We start from the raw sequence: 20,000 nt of genomic DNA, 5'->3' as shown, positions 1-20,000 counted from the left end.
CTCTCCAGCACCGGGATTTGAACCCAGGTTTTCAGCTCTACGTGCTGATGCTTTATCCACTAAGCCACACCGGATTCCATCCCGGTGCCTGACAGAATCGTCTCAGTTTAAGTTTAACTCTTGGGTCGGATCCCGGCCAACTAGTCACTCATAACGAGTGCACCTCAGCACATGTGTGGACATTATGTTCATAGACATCTATGACGTAGTGCGGCCACTAGAGGGAACCCAAGAGTTGGAACTTAAACTGAGACAATTCTGTCCGGCACCGGGATGGGTATCCGGTGTGGCTTAGTGGATAAAGCATCAGCACGTAGAGCTGAAAACGTGGGTTCAAATTCCAGTGCTGGAGAGAATTTTTCTCCGTTCCATTACTCTTTCATTGTATGATGACGCAGAATATCTGCATGGAAATATATGTACTTTGGTACATTAAAATAATATATATTATTAACATTGTGGAAGAAAAAAAATTAACTATTTTATCTGCCCCCATCAGAATATTTGCTTGTCAGAAAAACATTGTCCCTTAATTGTGTAAATGAAAATTGGAACATGCTCTTACCTTACTTATTTGAAGTGAAATTCCATATGGCAATTCTTGCCGTGGCGTTGTGGTCTAAGACATCCTGTTTAGGACCCACATTACTAAATGCGCGCTGGTTCAAGTCCTAATGGGGAAGAAATTTTCTCATGAAATTCCAGCCAGTGTATGGGACCGATGCCCATTCAACATTGTGATGAACTTGGAGAGCTGCGATAGGTAGCTCATACTTCTGAAATCAGAGTTGCTAAACTACACAAACTACCGTTTGAATTTATGCTGCATCCTCCTACTTACCAGTTCTCGTACCCTCAGACTTCTTTTCCAAAAGTTCAAAACTCACTTGACTGGAAAGATATTTTCGTCAAATTAAGAGGTTATCGAAACAGAAGGCTTTTTTACAGACCTCGAGGAATCTGTGTACAAGGAGGGTACAGCAGCATTACAGCACTAGTGGACCAAGTGTGTGAATCTCGGGAAGAATATGTTGAAAGAGAAAGATTGTTTCAGAATAATCCTAGTTTAATTTCTACGTCAGGCTGTGAACTTTTCAAACAACCCTCGTATTACACAATATGAAGTACAATTGTCTTCTGTTCGTGATTACAGTATTATGCAGGGTAGTTACTGATTTCCAATGGATCAAATTCATTACTTTTCCATTACCTCTTGAATTAAATTCATGACCTCTGGGCAATGTGCGTGGCACAATGACAAAGGTTCTTTTTTTAATGAACCCCTACCTGAAAGCCAGTTGAGATGAAAACCGAATGTAATTCTTATATCACTAAAATTGCTTGTTAACATGAAAAATGTACGAGGGGCACCCTAAAAGTACATTTACAAGGCATTTATTGTCCGAGGCCTTGAAATTAGACAGCATCTAACTATGGCAAAAGTTTGTATTTCAGTTGGTAACATCATATCGGTTGGTAGCATTGTGCACTAGCATTTGCTGACAAAAGCAAGTTAAAGATGAAGGGTCGATTGGAACTATGGTCCAAGCAGGAAGTTTGTTCTGTAATTCGATTTCTAAATGCAAAGAAGTCAGCTGTGGAGATTCGTTGTCAGTTGATGGATGTCTATGGCGAAAGCATGATGAGTAGTCAGTGTGTGGCAAAATGGTGCACCAAATTTCGAACCAGGAGGATGACAATAGTTGACTGTGTGCGGAGTGGCAGACCCACAATCGTTGGCATGGCAGAGAACAAAACACATTGAGCATGCAATACTGGATAACAGGAGAATCACCATCACAGAACTTATGCATAACTTGGGTCTGTCATGTGGAACAGTTAGCCATAGTATTGAGCAGTCGGAATTTCACAAAGTGTGTGCGCGATAGGTTCCACGAAACCTTTCTGAAGACCACAAAGCTTGTATCCTGTCATTCTTGCAGGGTATTGTCACTGGTGACGAGTCATGAGTTCACCACCATACCCCAGAACAAAATAGGGCAAGCATGGAGTGGAAGCACCCAGATTCCCAACGAACCAAGAAATTCAAGGAAGTGAAGTCGGCAATGTGATGGCTACTGTCTTCTGGGATCAGAAGGATGTGTTGCTGGTCGATTTCTTGGAGAAGGGAACAACAATAAATGCAGCTGTATATGGTGCAACATTGGAACATGTACGAGCTGCCATTAGACATAAACGTCCTGGACTGCTCTCAAAGGGTGTGCTGTTCCTCCACGATAATGCTCGGCCACACAATGCCAATGTCACTCAAGAACTGTTGCGACAATTTCGATGAGACTTTGGAACATCCATCATACAGCCCTGATCTCGTACCAAGTAATTATCATCTCTTCCCAGCCTTGAAAGAACATCTTGGAGGGCACAGATTCCAAAGTGACGAAGACGTCAAAACAATGGTGAAATGCTGGCTCAACACAAAGGACACACCATTTTATGAGAGAGGCATCGACAAGCTCGTCCAATGGCTAGACAAATGCCTTAATCGCCATGGAGACTATGTCGAAAAATGAAGTGTTGAGCACAGTGTGCAGTGTTTTATGCAGTGGCGTAGCGTCAATGTAAGCTAAAAAGCTTAGCCTCCCCAGTTAATAATAATTTCATAATAAACCGGCAGTTTATGGAGAAAATCATTTATTAATTTTAATAGAATTTTTATTTACGCGTTAAATATTGTGATGCGGCAGCTCAGGATGATTTGTGATGCAGCAGTAAACAAGAAGCCTGCACAAACCAGCTTCCAAGCAAACTGGTTTCTTCTGTGTAATCTACCCCGCAGATTTTCCATCCCTTTCTAACTAAACTAGCCTAGTCGCAAGGCAACAAGAAGCTAGCTTTAACATTTAAAATAAGTGGTTTCCGAGTTATCCCTTTTCGTCAGTTGTGTTCAGTTGAAGTGTTAGTGTGCATTGTGGCTGATGTAATAAATAATGAGCGAAATAACAGTTCCTGACACTAATTTACTTGAATTTTTTTTAGGACAATTGTATTACCAAGACTGACTTACGAACAAAAGTGTGATTTAAAAAACAAATGACCGACTCCCTTGCTGTCAATGAAGGACACAACCAAAAGACAGACGCATACTTACGTAATGATACTAATATTGTGATTTCTCTAAGTATGACAGGGAGTGAGCTAATCTTATACATATACGTGTCTATTTGTTAAGAGATATGTGTAAACCGTGAAATCATATTTTACTACGTATCATTTGAGGTCATGCCTTATTGGTGTTACGATGTTCCAACCAATCTTCGACTGCTGACTTGAAATTGACTACTATTTATTTTAAGACTATTTTTGTAATACGTTTTCTCATATTGCATGAAAGATAACTTGAGTTAGCTTCCCCTGCTCAAAATTTCATGCTACGCCACTGGTTTTATGTACAAAATAAAATATGAATATTAAAAAATATGCCTTGTAAACTTACTTTTGAGATGCCTCTCACAGTTATGTATGACTTGCACTATGTCATTCATCAAATTCTATGTGTTTAAAGAAATAGAAACATTCAACTCTCATCTAGGCTGGAATATGGCTATTTTTAGATACATTTATCATTACAATCATTATTAAGATATAAATTCTTTTAACATGGTTATGCTGTAAAAACTTACAAGTTTCATTAAGGCAATATAAAAACTATGAAAGTACAGTGTGCCAGGGAAGTTTCTCTGCACTAGAGACAGCGGAATGTATGTGCTAGCAGCTGCAGTTATGTTGGCAGTAGCTGGAATTTACGTTAGGAACAAAACGTAAACTGTGTACTCACTACAATCATAACAGATGCTGGAAGTGTTTTCCTCGTTCTTGAAGGCACAGTTCGACTCTTTTACACTAATTCGCAAACCCTTTCACTAATTTTTCTTGTGTAATCGACACTGCACATAATGAATTATATTCGGCTTAAATTCATTGATTGTTTTAGGATTATTACCATATACCGCAGATTTTTCCGCACCCCAATGGGTAATCTTTGCGTAATCACTTTCTTTTAATTCATGAAGCACTGTAATTTTATATGGCTACAATTTGAAGTTCGCTTCTTACAGCTTTATGCGCTGTCCACTTAGAGATTCTAGCCTCTTGTACTAATTTGCGCATTGATTTTATAGGACTCCGCAACATTATATCCGAGATTTCATCAAGTTTTTCTGTCATTAAAATTGTAGGCCTGCCACTTATTGGTGCATCAAGAACTGACACATACAATATCGTGATTTTGAATTAAGAAAACGCATACGAAATTTCAGTTTCACATTTTCCGTAAACTTATCACCTTCGCGAAAAACGTGTTCCACAAAAAGCACCAATAGAAAGCATTGTCACCAGCAGTATTTAGCCACTACTCACTTATAGTTAGACTTCAGTACACCACATCTGCCCTCAACTGATACTGTTAGCTAAGCAACCCTAACTCAAGGATGTGGCAATGACCCAGCCTGGCTGATGCTGCCAACATAATTGCAGTTGCGAGCGCATACACTCTGCTGTCTCAAGTGTGGAGAGACTTCCGTGGTGCACTGTACAACATATATGAAGAATGTTACATTTCACAGTATGTGTTTTAGCTAACCTTGAAATCTCAACATCTGAAACTTCAGGATCTTCTTTTAACTTTTCTTATCTTTGAGTTCTTTTACTTCTTGAACTGTTCTCCTTTTATGATTGGCCACTTCATCTTCATCAGATTTCTTCTTTTTTAAAGCTTGTACTCTTTTTGAAGAAGCATTTTTCACAGCTAGTATAATTGATATTGTGATGTCCACAATCAGTTCTTTCTCACTATTAGGTAAACCACCAAACGATTGTATTGCATTGTAAACACTTCTTTCTGAAGCAACTGCATCTCTTCTAAGTTTTCAATTAAAAGTTCTTTGTTAACAGAAAAGCTTCTTTCAACTGCAGCATTGCTATGAAACATGCATAGCAGCTTCTGTAAGAACTTAGTCATGGTTCGCACTTTGTAATAAATTCATCAGGAAGTGATCAAGTTTGTTCTTCTTAGGATTGTACTGTTTCAGTTTTTTTTTTTTTTCAGAATATTCACAAAATTTCAAATATTCCCTCTTCACAACATTAGCTGTTGATGAAGTCATATGTTTTCTTTTACACATTCTTGCAATGCAACTGTCACTCAAGAATCTCTTGAAATGGAACTCTGCGTAACTTCAGGCGATAAACATGAGCCACAATCTTTGCAAATACAGACATAAAGAAAATCAAAATCTGATCAAAAGAAAATAAAATTCAATTCAACGACAGTAAATCTGAAGTTTTGTTAATCACAAGAAAAACAGGAGAATACAAAAGTCTAGTAACTATCTTTAACTAACAGGTGCTATAACAAGTTCAAGAGATAAAATATCTAGGAATAATATATGACAATAAACCGCAATTTGATAAACACAGTCAATCAAATACCTTATTATAATAATACCGGACAGCTAGCAGTTTTGCGTGTGAATGATGCAGGTGCTGCTACCTATGTGGCAGGGTGTGCTAAACCCACGAAGCAAGCTGTAATCTACTATAATGTACAGGTAGATTGTTACTGGACTAATAAATAGTTTTATTAATTAATACTGTGTTAAAATGTCAATATGTCTTTGTGCTGTTTAAACTGCTACAATTACGACATTACAAACTGCTTCAAATCGTACATTCGATTTCCGAGGGATCATAAAACATAGGCCTAATACCTTCGTCTCTGTGTTAATATAATAATAAAAATTATCTTTTTTTTATTTAACCCTAATAAATGAATTATTAGTTAAAATGTATTGGAAATTTTAAGGTTTTAGCAAATTTAGTTTTATTGTTATCCACATGCCCTTACTAATTTATTACAAGCATCAAATTACTGTCAATTTTATCTTTGCAGTTGTCAGCAATGGGTATATAAAGCATTTTGTAAATTCATTCTTAATGTCAAGTTTGTCTCGCTAAAGCAAAGAAGAAATATGTACTGATAACAATTAATTACAGAAAATAATAATGTGTGCAATATTTCTCATAATATACAGCTTTGATATAAAATAATAATGTTACATTAAATATTATTCAACATTTCTTAAGTGTCTCGTACATTACTCCATATTAGTACGTACCTTACGTTTTAAACAATGGTCAGATTCCCGATATGTTAATATTTGTATTTGTGGTCGTAATACCACACCTCTCCGCTAAATGTCAGCTCGCAATATTTCGCACTCTCGTCAATGCTGCTAGTATACAGCTGTCCGGTATTATTATAGTTAGGTATTTGATTCAATATATCAGCAAAAAATACACAACATTAATCAAAGTGTTGGTGAAAGCAGCAAGACTAAACTGGGGACTTAGACATCAGGCCTTTAAAACAATTCACACTTCCACTACTATTATATGGTGCTCTGGTGTCGCAAGATGGCATCTTGAAACAAAGAATATGCAGAAATACAAGAGTGAAGAGATTCATGGAAATTAAGATATCCAAAGCTTGTAGGACTATTTCTCATGAAGCGTCATGCATATTAGTTGAAACTGAACCTACAGACAATACAATACAAGAGACACTAGAAATCTACAAGGTAACTCACAATGAACACGGTATACCCTCACAAATTGATGCTCCCATCCACTGAGAAATTGGCTCTATCCCACAGACAGGGTCACCATTCAAGAGTCACAGAATAACATAAAAAAACACATACATTGCTTCTGACAAGGTGCCGCACATTCGAGGCAGATGTCGCCACTCTTCGATAAGGGCTTCTTTAAGGCCTTGTAGTGTTTGGGATGGTGGATTTTTTTTCTCTAAAGCATCACTCCAGTTTGTTCCAGACTTGTTCGATGGGATTCAAATCTGGACCTCTGGACGGCCACTCTATTCGTTGCACATGGTGCTCTTGCAGAAATCTCCGAATGATGTTGGTGTCACGAGCTCTAGCATTATCATGCATGAATAATGCTTTTTCTCTAAGTTGTCTCATGTGAGGAATCACATGTGTCACTAAGACCTCGTCAATGTACTGTGGAGCAGTTAAGGATCCATTTCGAATGATAACGAGATCAGTTTTGTGTGACATGCCTGCCCACACCACAACAGATCCACCTCCATAAGCAATAGTAGATTAGACAATTTTCGGATGAAATTGCTCCCCATGTCTTCTTCAGACTTGCTGACGAACATCGCAACCATATAAAGAGAAATGGGATTCATCAGAGAACAGCACAGAAAGCCAATGTCTTAGCTGCCATTTAAGATGACCTCTAGTGAACTGTATTCTCTTGTCACGATGTATTCTTTTCAGTTCGGGATCTTAAATTTGCCTCTTGAAGCCTGTTTGGTCATTAACTTGTACTCCGGAAGCCTGCTATAGGTCCACCTGTAGTACTTGTGCTGTAACTTGGCAGTTTCACAAAGCTTGTAGACACAAAATGAACTTGTGCAGGGTTGTGTTCCTTTGACATTCAGTGCTAGGGCCCCTAGCAACACTTCCAGTCTCTTGGAAACGTTTTCACAGATACCAAATCCTATTCTGAGCAAGCCCTAGCATTCTGGCAACGTACCTCTGCAAGTAGCCTTGAAGCAGTGTAAGTGCACGAGTGACTTGTTTGATGACAACTTCTTCTCTCATTGCCTACCTCGGTCCTCAAGATCAGCCTTGACTTGTACAATCCACACAGCCCAACTTTCGCACACACTTTGAATTGAGCCACTTGTACCTTTCAACCGACACTGAAACATCAAAAACATCCTGATGACAGTAGAGCCATCTTTCATGTAAACAGGAAATGTTATTGCAGTAATACATTCAATCCCCATTCCACTATGCATTAGTACAATATTGTTATGAACATTTAAAGACGTGACCATATTTATTTTTTTTGAACAGTGGTTCAGAACTGAATTTTGTCACTTAACATGTTTTTAGGTTCAAAAGAAGTTGCAAGAGTAATTTCTTTGGTAAAATATAGACAAAGTATGCTCTGTGCTGGATTGATTCCAAATGTCAATGTTTTTACTTTGAATGGGCTCCCAGCTTTACTTTTCTTCTGGAAGAAGCCATGCCATGGATTATATCACCCTTTAAAATCCATCATCCTCAACCAGGTTTGAACTTGCGAACATCAGATTGAACAGCTACAATTATAACCACTAGACCACTTAGGATAACAATTTCCCATATCAAAGGGTAGTTTATAACCCTCTTACACCTGCATATACATCCTAGATTAACCTGTGCAGCAATAAAGTTATGGCCTATTGATTTCATACTTAATCCTGGTTAATTCATTGTTATTGTTTCATGGAATTTAAATTGTGTAAGCTTTTCAGTCATTTTAAAATTAAATTTTGTCACTTAATATGCATTCAGATTTAAAAAAAAAGCTGCGAGAGCAATTTCTTTGGTGAAATGTATGCAAAGTATAAGCTATATTGGTTTGATACCTGATGTCAATGTTTCTAATGTCCAGAATATTGCAAAGGTCAAACAACTTAACACTTTCTCTAGAAGACCTTGGACAGGCATAAGGAAAGCAATATTCATCAAGAATCAGTATCTGTGACTTAGAAGTGTGGCATATTGCTTTTGTTTCACTTGTCAACATCTGGTCAGGACAGAGGAGAATTGGTGGACTGTTCATTCTTCTATCGCCTGATGGGAAGGAAAAGATATAAATTAATACTAAAGTATTTCCTCTGTGTGAAGACAAAAGGCTACTAATGCTCTTCTGTTTGGACACGAACCTGTCGACCTTTCAATCGCAAATATTGCAAATTCTTGATGGATATTCTCCTGATGTCTGCTCCAGGACTTCTAACGCAACAGTTATGTTCTCTACAACTTTGGAATATCTTCTGAATAATAAAAACACGGACATTATGGTGTATCCAAAACTACTTCCGACCTGACAAATTGTGCCTTTACCATTGCAATCATTCAAATCAACCAATCATTATGTTTACAAGTTGCAAGTGCATACAATGCCCGGGATGACTTTGAGTTGGCTGGTTAGCGCGTGTGTTGTGTGAATTAAAAATATTGTGCAGTTTTATTATTGTTTTAGTGTATCTGTAATTACTGTGTTTAAATTATATTACACGTATTATCTTCCTTGTCGTTGTTGAGTGTGTGACTAGTGTGTGTTTTCTAGTTTCTGCGAGAGTTTCTAAACAGGGACTTGTGCAATGTCAGAAGGAAGGAAGGAAGGAAAGGTAGACGGAGAACAAAGACTATTGTACAAGGTGCCCTGTTAAAGAGTCAAGCACAAGAGATGGTGTGTAACGTAAGAGAGTATTTTGAGGGGGAAAAAGATAATGGTGGGTCTCTTTTACCTTTGGTGCAAGTCTAATGAGAACTGCTGCTTGTGTTAAAATTAATAAGAGTACTATTATCGATATTGGAAAAGAAAAAGGCCATGTAGATGAAGATGACACAGGGTCCTCAAGACTTGAAACTCCGAGGTAAAGGGAAAAGTGTAACAAAAATGTTTTCCAGCAAGATGCTTTTCTAACGATATTATATGGATGAATACTGGCACTCATAAAAGTAAAGATATCGTATTAAATTTAAACCTGTTTTTATAGTTTACAGTTCTTTCAGAGCTTTTCTAGCAAAATTATATTACACAAAGTCTGCTGCTGCTAACTGTTATTGCTACTGCTACTGCTACTACTGCTGCTAATAATAATAAATAATAATAATATGCTAATAAAAGTAATAATGTACACTAATTTTAATGCATAGTATTCAACAAGATGGACAACATGACAACATTGCTCCCCCTTCTCTGTAAGCTGTCAAGTCAGAAGTAGTTTTGGTCACACCATAGGCACCCAAAGAACATGACACATACTTTGCCCATTTTTTAACAAAGAATTTGTTCTTGCAGCATATTCTGGACGTGACAAAAATTAAACTGACTATAAAGCCTAACAATTGAAGTCTCTCTCTAAAAAATAACGAAGATTATGACCTAGGCTAAGAACAAAATAATTATAAGTCCATAAACTTTATTATTGAAAGAACAAACTTTATTACATAGAACAAAGTGGAATGCATACTGAAAGGCTAAAGGGTCATTAGAACAGAAACAGTTGGTTGCATACACCATAAAGAAAATAAAACTGGAGCAACTTCCTGACAGCAAAGATAAAGAGGTTGAGAGGTGTTAGGTCTGAAGAGCAAACCTCACTATAAAATTGTTTGAATATGAATAACATATGACTTTATAAATGCAACATTTGACAATATCAAAATCAGAAAAGTGTCGTGGTATCACCTGGCCTCTAAAAATAGTAACTAGGCGACGCCAGGCTTGAGAGACACTCCTGCTCATAACAGAGACAAATGTGGTGCCAGGGGAAAATGTTTTAACAAGGTGGTATATTCGTTACATTGATATTTCACGTATCACTGCGATATTTCTGCCAGTCAGTACATTTGATCATTTAATTAATAAACAGTCGAGTACTTCTCTTGTTCACGTTGAAGTAAGATAATAATGGCAAACTAGAAACATCAGTAACTTGTATAAATGAGTTTTATTCATAAAATTCAATCATCACAAATTTTATACCAATAAACAGGTAATTATAACTTAGAAAATGTTAAGGAAGCAGTAGAAAAACTATAGTTTTACATACATATACACACAACTAGATTATTGTCTACTCAAATTACTATTTGACAATTTTATGTTGCAGTAACAGCTTCATTCGAATGGGGAAAACAAAATAAACATTTTATGTTACATAATATAAAAAAACCAATTGTATTGCTGCTCAATACTTCCCCTTTATTTACTGCAGAAACTATCTTTACACAGATACTATATTTCATGAGCTTACAGTCTTTGATAACGTGACTTCTTCATTTAAATTCTTTGAGACATTGGATTCCAAGTAAAGTAAGTATATTATGTATCTATTGATTAACTTTTCCTTTACATTTGTTGATTGTTATTCTTTCTTGCATACAGTAATTTATTTATCCTACCGACATGTAGTATGAATTAACATCAGACATTTCAACATCAAATTGGTACTGCAAAATCGAATTATCCAGTGAAAGTATATTAGCGAAAATAATCACGTTATATAGTAACTTTAATGCAAGTACCGGTATGCATAAAGATTCTTTGCAAGAAAGATTTAAGATCAACTGTTGTAAAGGAAAAGTACTCCTATTTCTTAAACTACGGAAAGTAAACCGTAATTTTTAACTGCAAATATATATAAAAAAAAATTACTATAAAATAACACTTGGTGAAATTTGTGGATGTTTCATAATAATCTGTCACAAGTACAACAAGTGAAGATGAGCTAGTCTCAAAGATGTTAAGAAGATCATTTTTGGGTGTTTGATGTAGAAATGTTCAGCAAATAAATTCATTATAATGAAATGTGGCATAGGCATCATCAAAGATTCCTTGAGCATTTTGAATTATCACCTATATTTTAAATTTTAATTTGATATACATTTTGTTATATATATAATTGTAATAATATGTAGTTTATTTTATTAATGTTTTATGGGCATGATTCAAAATGTTCAGTTTTAATAGCAGTTTGCTATCATTTTTCGAAATTCATATATCATTTACTATTTTTCAAAACTCAGAAATTTCTGTTTTCTAGAATTCAGGATCCTTATGGTCTGCCAATGTTATTGGTGTGATGTTTTTCAAATACAAAAACATATATTTACAAATGTACAGAAATGTATAGATACAAAGATCACAATAAAATATGAAATATGAAATAAAAATAAATATTAATAAAATATTTTATAAAAGAAAGTAACACTAAAACAGTTTTGAATGTTGACTGCAGGCCATATTTTGAACTATGTTATCAGTTCATTATTAAATATTTTCCCACACACATTTCATGTATGTAAGGTTTTCTCAGGCTATTGTTAGACATACTTACAGCTGCCAAATGTATATTTATACAATTTTTTAAAAAGTGAAATATCAGCTTAATAACCTGTGTCAGTTTTCCATGCATGAGATCTAAAATCAAGTTTCAGACTGTTGAAGTAGAATTTGTGACATTTCGGACAGGATTTCTGCTTCTCCTGACATTGTTTTACCATTTATATTAATCAATGTTGTTGTCACTATAATCTACTACTAAGTGTAGCCAGCCAAAGTTAAACTCTGACACTGCTGAACACGTAGGGACACTGGGTCGCAAAAGTCATGGTGGAGTTTCAGAGGACTTACGTACAATGGGAATTTCGTCACGTATTTAACGAGAATAACTTTCGTTGTTAAGATAGACAATTAAAAGAGACTGGAAGCCTACTGGAGAAAAAGCGTACTGGAAGACCATCGACAAATGATGAAACAGTATAAGCCATCCGAAGAACATTTGTTCAGAGTCCAAAGAAATGTGCTCGACAATTAGGACTTCCAAAAACAACAATTCTCTGCTTTAAAGAAACATCTTCATCTGACTCCTTATGAGTCACCACTTGTGCTTTTTATGAGGGGGGGCTGCAAGAAACCTGATAAATTATAAAAATGATTATGTACCTTGAAATATAATTTATAGTTAGGTCCATGCGCCGTTATTTGTAGGTAGCAAATCTCTCAATAACCTTTTGGTTAAAGTTTGGGATGCTTTTCACCATGTTCCTTTCCATTGAAAGCATCCCAAGGGCAGTGAGTCTCTCTTCACTCACGGTGCTACACAGATAGGTCTTGATTCGCTTCAAAGAAGAGAAACAGTGCTCTGGCTCACTCGTCATAGGAAAGGTCACAGCAATATGAAGGAGCTTTAAAACTTCTGAAAACGATGAATGTAATTTATGAGAAATCATGAACTGTAGCAGCTGGGTAAGACCTCCAACATTTCTGAATTCTTCTCTCGAATACAGAACAGATAGTTCAGTGTGCATTTTCTCTTTGTCAAAAATAGCAAATAGTTCAGCACATTCACTCAGTTCTTGTTCAGGAAATGTTTTGCAAAAGTTGGCAAAACTGCTTGACATCAAAAGAATCGATACCTGGAGATGGTTTATAAATTGGAAGCGTGTGTTCATCTGAATAAGGATAACAACACATACTTCCTTGGCAGCCACAATTCTTGACTGGCTATCATTAACTTGATGTTTATTTGAATTTTCGAATCCCCTGTGTTCTGGATTTTCAACAATTGAATTCCTGATACCATTAACAGCACGTACAAAGTTAGAAATATAGCACCGAACAGTAGCCACATCTGCCAGTCGATTCTGTAATTGATTATAAAGGATGTCAACATTTGGCATATTTTTTTTAAATAATGAGATCCAGAAAGAAAATTCGGGATCTTGCAGATTTTTAAGAAGTGCGTGGGCTTCCTTAATGGTAATGTTACTAGAAGTCTTGGAGTTCATGAGAATTTCAAAGCACTCAATCAAAGCATCTTTCTTCTCGTGAACAACAGAGTTTTCGATTTAAAGTTCCATCTAGTTCTGCCACCAGATGGTATTCGTTTTGCTACACACAAATTCAGGACAGATCTCTGTAATGATCGAGAAAAAAAGGCTGGAACGGCATTAAAGTTCGCAAAAAATATTCTGGCTTTAGTATTTTGCCTACATGCTCTTTCCATTGTGAGATTGATGAACAAAGCAGTGTAAGAAATGAGCATTGGGGTACACCTCCTTCACTTTCATCTGCACACCATTCATCGTCCCACTCATCACTGCAGCGTCATCATATTGCTAGTGACTGGTAAATCCTGCCCTAGGACTTGGAGAAGTTAGGGGTGGAAATTGCTCCCCATTCACCACATGCTTCAGTAGCAATTTAAGTCACACAGAGTTAGTGTGCACTCAATGTTGGTTGCTTGATGGTTGTCAGCCCACTTTGAGGTCTTTGGATATAGAGGGAAAAATTGGATCGGTGTCTGGTAGAGTTCCCAGGTAGCTCAGTTGGTAGAGCATTGGTACGTTTAAACCAAAGGTCCCGGGTTCGATACCCGGCCCCAGAACAATTTTCCCTAGAAATTATTCAAATCAACTTTACAGGGAGTTATACCTGAAAGCTTGATTTGCAAGAGTTTGTCAGTCAGTTTATGGTTGTCAGGTGGTCAGGTCCTCAGTCTTGCCTGCCTGCCTACCTGCCTGTGTATTGTACGTGTTGAAAACATTTGATCTGGTGATCTTTCGCTTTCGCGTTCTGTAATATATTACTAGCTCTTTAGTTTAGTTTTTGTTATAATAATTTAGTTTAGTTAGTGTGTTTTTCTTTATAAATTTTTCAAGTTTTTTGTAATAATAAGTGTTTAATAGGTTACAAGATCTGTGTGTATAAAGAAGAATGTCGCCGCCAAGAAAGAATAAAACTATACATTCTGAGGGGCGTGCACTGTGATTGAGAAGTGCGACTTGGGAGTCCAAAAGTAAGGAATTGGATATTCCTCTTCAGCAGGCTACCAAACAGGCTGCATTCTACACCGGAGTGGGAGTCACAACTATTAAGAAAATAAGAAAAGACAGTAAAGAAAGGAACGAAATGTGACCTGACGACTCTCTTTCTACACCAGGAAAAACGAGAATTCGACCTCAACACAATCACATGATTGTGGACAATTTCTATAGATGTGTGATATTCCAATTAAGTTATTAACAGAAAAAAAGTAATTAATTTAAAAATTATAAATTGAAAGTGATAAGGTAACTGTACTGGTAATTGACAGTGAACCAGTGTTTGACACTTTCTGTTTATAAAATAATTATTAAGGTTTTGGGTGTGTCCAGAAATTTTCTTTTGAGCTCAAAATGTTGGCTAACTTTGCTTCTATAAGACCCACTGTTGACTTTCTGAACACACCTCAATAGAATGGAATATTCCCTTGTGCAAACATAATAAATCTGCACCATTTTCTTATCGAAATAATTAAGGAGGTTAAGGTTTTATTACATTATTATTTTATTAATTTATTTCCTATTTCAGTTATATGTGTATTTATAATAGCATTGAAACTTGTTGCTCTAGGCATTGAAACACAATTTAAAGGGTAAGGGACTATATTATGGCGGGAAGAGGAGGTGTCTATTACTGGTATAAGTATAAAGTGCTTGTCCCAATGCTTGACAGCCCATGTCAAACACTGGTACAGTACATGTTTCTAACATAAAATTTATGTTTATCTTACTACTACTTCTTCTACATTGAGTTTAGGAAATTTATTCATGGTATAAAAAATGCTCTCTGATCATCTGGTCCAGTAAGTGACACTGTCAAACATTAGGGCACCATGTGTGTCAACCACTGGTACCTAAACCAAGCTGCTTCTTTTCATTGCGAATTATGCCACCTATAAAGGGCAAAATGCTGAATTACTCCACTGAACAAATGGAGAAGGCATTGAATGATGTTGGAATGGGGATGCCAGTTGCCACAGCTGCCAAAATACATAAAGTCCCAAGAATCACTTTACTTTATAAATATAAAGGAAAATCTCCAAAGAGTATTCACATGGGATCAGAGTTGATTCTAAATGAAGAAGAAGGTCTTCTGAGTAAATGGATTTTGTCTGTTGCTAAAGCTGGCTTTCCTATAACCAAAGTTGAATTGTTAGACAGTGTTCAACACTTAATTAAAGAATTGTATCGACCAAACCCTTTTGTAGATGGTTGTCCTGGAAGAAAATAGTATGAATCACTTCTAAAACGTAATCCTGAAGTGAGAGAAAGAGTTGCACAGAATCTTACTTTCACCAGGGCCAGCGTGACAAAGGAAGCTCTGAAGAGATGTTTGAAGACGTCCAGAATTATCTTGCTGAACACAACTTTCAAAATATTCTTGATGATCCAACGCACGTGTTTAACGCAGATGAAAGCACCTTCTTTTTAAATCCTAAAGTCGGTAAAGTGTTGGTAGCAAAAAGAAGCAAGAATGTGTATCAGCAAGTAAACAGCGATGTTAAGGAGTGTCTAACAGTTGTCACAGGAAATGCAGATGGTAATCTAGCCCAAACCATGATAATTTACAGATATGAAAGAATTCCTATAGATATTGCCAGAAGCATTCCTCCTGCTTGGGGTATAGGAAAGTCAGCTTCTGGTTGGATGACAGGAGAATTGTTTTTTGAATATATCTCAAATGTTTTCTGTCCTTGGCTTCAAAACGAGAACATACTACGGCCAGTAATTCTTTTTATTGATGACCATGCCTCCCATTTGACTCTTCATACTAGTAAATTTTGTGAGGAAAATAGAATAATATTGATTGCTCTCTTTCCAAATGCTACACATCTCATACAGCATATGGATGTAGCTGTATTTCACACTTTGAAAGAAGGCTGGAGACAGAAAGTTCACAAATGGAGAATTGAGCATATGGACTCCCCAACACTCACAAAAAGAGATTTTGCACAACTTCTAAGAGAGGCATTGGAAGAAAGTATAACACCTTTGATCTTGAAAAATGGATTTCGAAAATGTGGCTTAGTACCCTGGAATCCAGATTCTATTGATTTTTCAAAGATTCCATCAGTGGGGACTATGGTAACTCCTGCTGCAAATTCATGAAAAGATAGCCAGGGGTTGAAGTTTCTGGAAGCTGAAATTGGCCAAGAAAAGCTTGAGGCCTTTAAAAAGTCATCAGATAATTGGGATGAGTCCTTGTTTTACTTATGGAAGCGAGTACATGACAGAGTTTCACATTTAAATCAAAGGAGTGGAACTAAAGTGATGGAAGCAGTACAAGAAACATCTAACTTGGAAGAAAATGAAAAAGCAAAGGGGCAAGAAGCTAATTTGGTCGGAGGAGAGTTAACAAAAGAAGTAGCTACAGTATCATCCACCATCATAGGAGGAGGTGAATCATTAACTATCAACAGTGAACCATCAACATCAAATGGAAAGATTATTCCTTCCCCATTTAAGAAGGCTCTATTCTGGCCAAGCCCAAGGGCAGAGAAGGCTAAAAGAATGAAAAAAGAATTATTAAAGAAACAGGAAGAGCAGAGAAAGAAAGAAAAAAAGAGAAGCAAAGGAAAAGGGGAAACTTGATAAATAGGACAAAAACAAGAAAAAAAGGAGAAAAATTTTGAGAGAAGAATCTTCAGACACTGAAGAAGAGTGGGTAGAGTCTGGGGACAGTATTGCTGACATAAGTGTTCTTGGTTCTTCTGAAGAAGAAAGTGACAGTGTCTTTTCCAGGCAAGAAACGAGTCTATAAGTATAGTTGCATTATTCAGGAAACAAATTACTTGGACGTAGAAGTGATGGCTCTGAAATGTTGCAATGACAAGAAGGATATTTTCAAGGCAGATGATTCTGATATAAGTTCAGTTACATGGTCTCAGATTTTGCAGAAATTGTCAATGCCAGATCTGGTTGGTTCAGAGGATCGTCAGAAATATCAATTCAAAGATGGTTTAAATGTGGATGGGTAGTTGGTTATAAGCTGAATTTTCTTATTTTACTTCCACTAAAACTGCATTTTTACGATAAGTGAGGTATTTTTTAGTTCTTCAGCCATGTTTGAGTTCAAGTTAGTTCAGATTTTTAAATATGTCAATTGCTGATACAGGTTTATGTCAAACACTGGTACATGTAAAAATTTTGCATGTCAATTGCTGGTGCATATGCTGATGTGTATCAAAACATTAATTATCATTTAATTTAAAATATGACAGAAACTACAAACTGGGAGGTTAATTGTAAAGATACAAGGATGGTAAATAAATAATTATAATTTGTTTTGATTCCAATACTTGAAATTCTTTATTAAAAATGCTATAAACTTTTCTTACTGTGACAACTACTGGTACAGTTGCCTTAAGTAACTTATTTTCAATATTTGATCCATTAATGAATTTTATGTTCGTAAGAAAAAAGCTCCACTGTGCCCAAGCTTCTACCCATAATAAGAAGCAAAATCACTTTCCATTGGGGTAGCAGATCTTTAAATAGATTATTGAAGACTACAAATGAAAGAAGTGCCAGTCAAAAAGAAAAATTCTTCTTGAAAGGGCTGATACTGCCACCTCCTAACAAATATGCAACCAATGCTGCCATGATTGAGTGGCTAGAAAAGAAAGGCATTCAAGTCAATCCAAAGTTGCATAAAGTAGATTTATATGAAATTGTGAATGCTCACAAACCAACTGAAAAAATTTTCAGGATTGACAGGAAATTGGCAGACTACGGTCACACAGTGCTTTGCCTCCCACCCTATATGTGCGAGTTAAATGCAGTGGAGTTGGCTTGGGCAAAGATGAAAAAACAGTGCGGGAAAACAATGTACGTGGAGATATGTCACTTTAGGCACTTCGCGAATTAACCAATAAAACAATAACATCCGTCATAAACAAAGACTGGGAGGATTACTGCAGTCATGTATTGAAAGTAGAAGCAGGATATTGGAAAAAACATCGGTCAGTTTCTGAAATAACGGACACCATTATCATAAACTTAGGCGAAGACAGTAGCAGCAGTAGCAGTGGCAGTGACAGTGACAGTGACAGTGAGAGTGACAGCAAAAATGATGGTTCCGAATCTAATTCAGGAAATGAATCTCAAGATGAACTGGCAACACCATTATGATTCACAGGTGAGTAAAATGTTTTCTTTATCAATAGTAGCAGTAGCAGGGCAGTCTCTTCTCTACTCTCTACCTCTATTTGTCATGTGTCTGTTGACAGTGTGCAGACTGTTAGAAGTGGAGGGGGTGAAATTCGTTACAGGACCGGATTTACCAGTCACTATATCTGACCTATCAGCTTCTCTCTTTCATTCTTTAAAATTACAGCAAGTTGAGATAAAATGCACTCTGCTATGCTCGTTGCATTTTGATCAGAAGGTTAAAAAAAAATCAGAATCTCTCTACAGGACACCCTCGATTATCACAATACCTTAGCAAAAGGATAAGTTGGAACATGTCAGATATGTCTGTTGCCTCGTCTGCCATGATAGCCATAAATTCTGCCTCAGCAACTTTTGCTAAAATATGTTCTCTGCAGACCTCCAACATACACTCTAACAGCTCGTTTTGAATAATCTTGGATGTACCTTTAAAGAAAGATGCACTCTCTAAAAGAGATTTAAGCATAGAATCCAGTTCACATGTGTATTTTAGTAATGACAAAAAATACCAGGGTTATCTGAATTCTCTCAGCTTCATTGTATCCTCTTAGTGCTAGTTCATTTGGGCCACAAAATTTTATGCAGTTTATTATTTTAGATAACACTTCTCTGTTTTTACGAACTTTGTTGTTGTGTCGCTCGACTGATTCTTGGTAAGTCTTACTTAAATCTGCACGGACATCAACCGTTCCTAGGAGGTCAATGTTAACAATATTATTTACATGCTTTTCAGACTTCTCGTGCTTATGGATTTTTTCATAAAGTCTCTTTAAGTCAGTCCACGCCATACTTGCAGTATCACCCGAAACCCCAAACAGAAGACAGGGAAAACAGAAATGTGTATTCTGAATTTCACAGCCATAAAGTCAATCAAACTTATTATAAATATCAGGATTAAAAGTTCTAGTGGATTGTTTTGTCGACTGGTAGCACACTGGGAAATGTTTAACATAGGAGTAGGCTGACCACGTGTTTTTATATCGCACTTTTCACTCAGTGTTAAACTATTAAATTTCAGTGATTTTAAGTACTTACGCCGAAATTATTGTTCTCTATTATTGTTTATCCACCCACACACAAACTAAATTACACGAATAATAAATACTCACTTGCCTAACAGCGCTCTCTACACAAAAACAATATCACACCCTGGTCACAGCAGTCCAGCCTGGCACGTTTACTGCATTATTGATAGGGAGAAATGGAATCAAGAGCTTCGGTTGAAATAAACGGCAGCGGGACTGCCAGTTGCAGGAAGGGAAACGGGCTGTCATAGTTAATACAAGGAGTTAAAAACAGATAACGTCATGACAATCCACTGTCTGGTGACAGTCAAAGTAACTAATATTTGCAGATTCAAATCCATAAAAATGAACTAAGTTGTAAACAAGTACA

The 20,000-nt window shown here is 36.5% G+C and overlaps 1 protein-coding gene across 1 annotated transcript in view; it reads right to left on the bottom strand.

The window, feature by feature from the left end:
* Positions 1–10,539: 10,539 nt before the first annotated feature.
* LOC138696158 (PR domain zinc finger protein 15-like) overlaps positions 10,540–20,000 on the bottom strand; it is a 150,845-nt gene continuing 141,384 nt past the window's right edge. The window contains exon 18 of the mRNA XM_069820732.1: positions 10,540–20,000. This exon is cut by the window's right edge and continues 20,466 nt beyond it. The gene's annotated coding sequence lies outside the window, so the exon portion shown is untranslated.

This window comes from Periplaneta americana, chromosome 3 (genome assembly GCF_040183065.1).
Source record: "Periplaneta americana isolate PAMFEO1 chromosome 3, P.americana_PAMFEO1_priV1, whole genome shotgun sequence".
Taxonomy (NCBI): domain Eukaryota; kingdom Metazoa; phylum Arthropoda; class Insecta; order Blattodea; family Blattidae; genus Periplaneta; species Periplaneta americana.
Note: the sequence above shows the minus strand (reverse complement) of the source record. Positions and strands in the feature narration are given on the sequence as shown.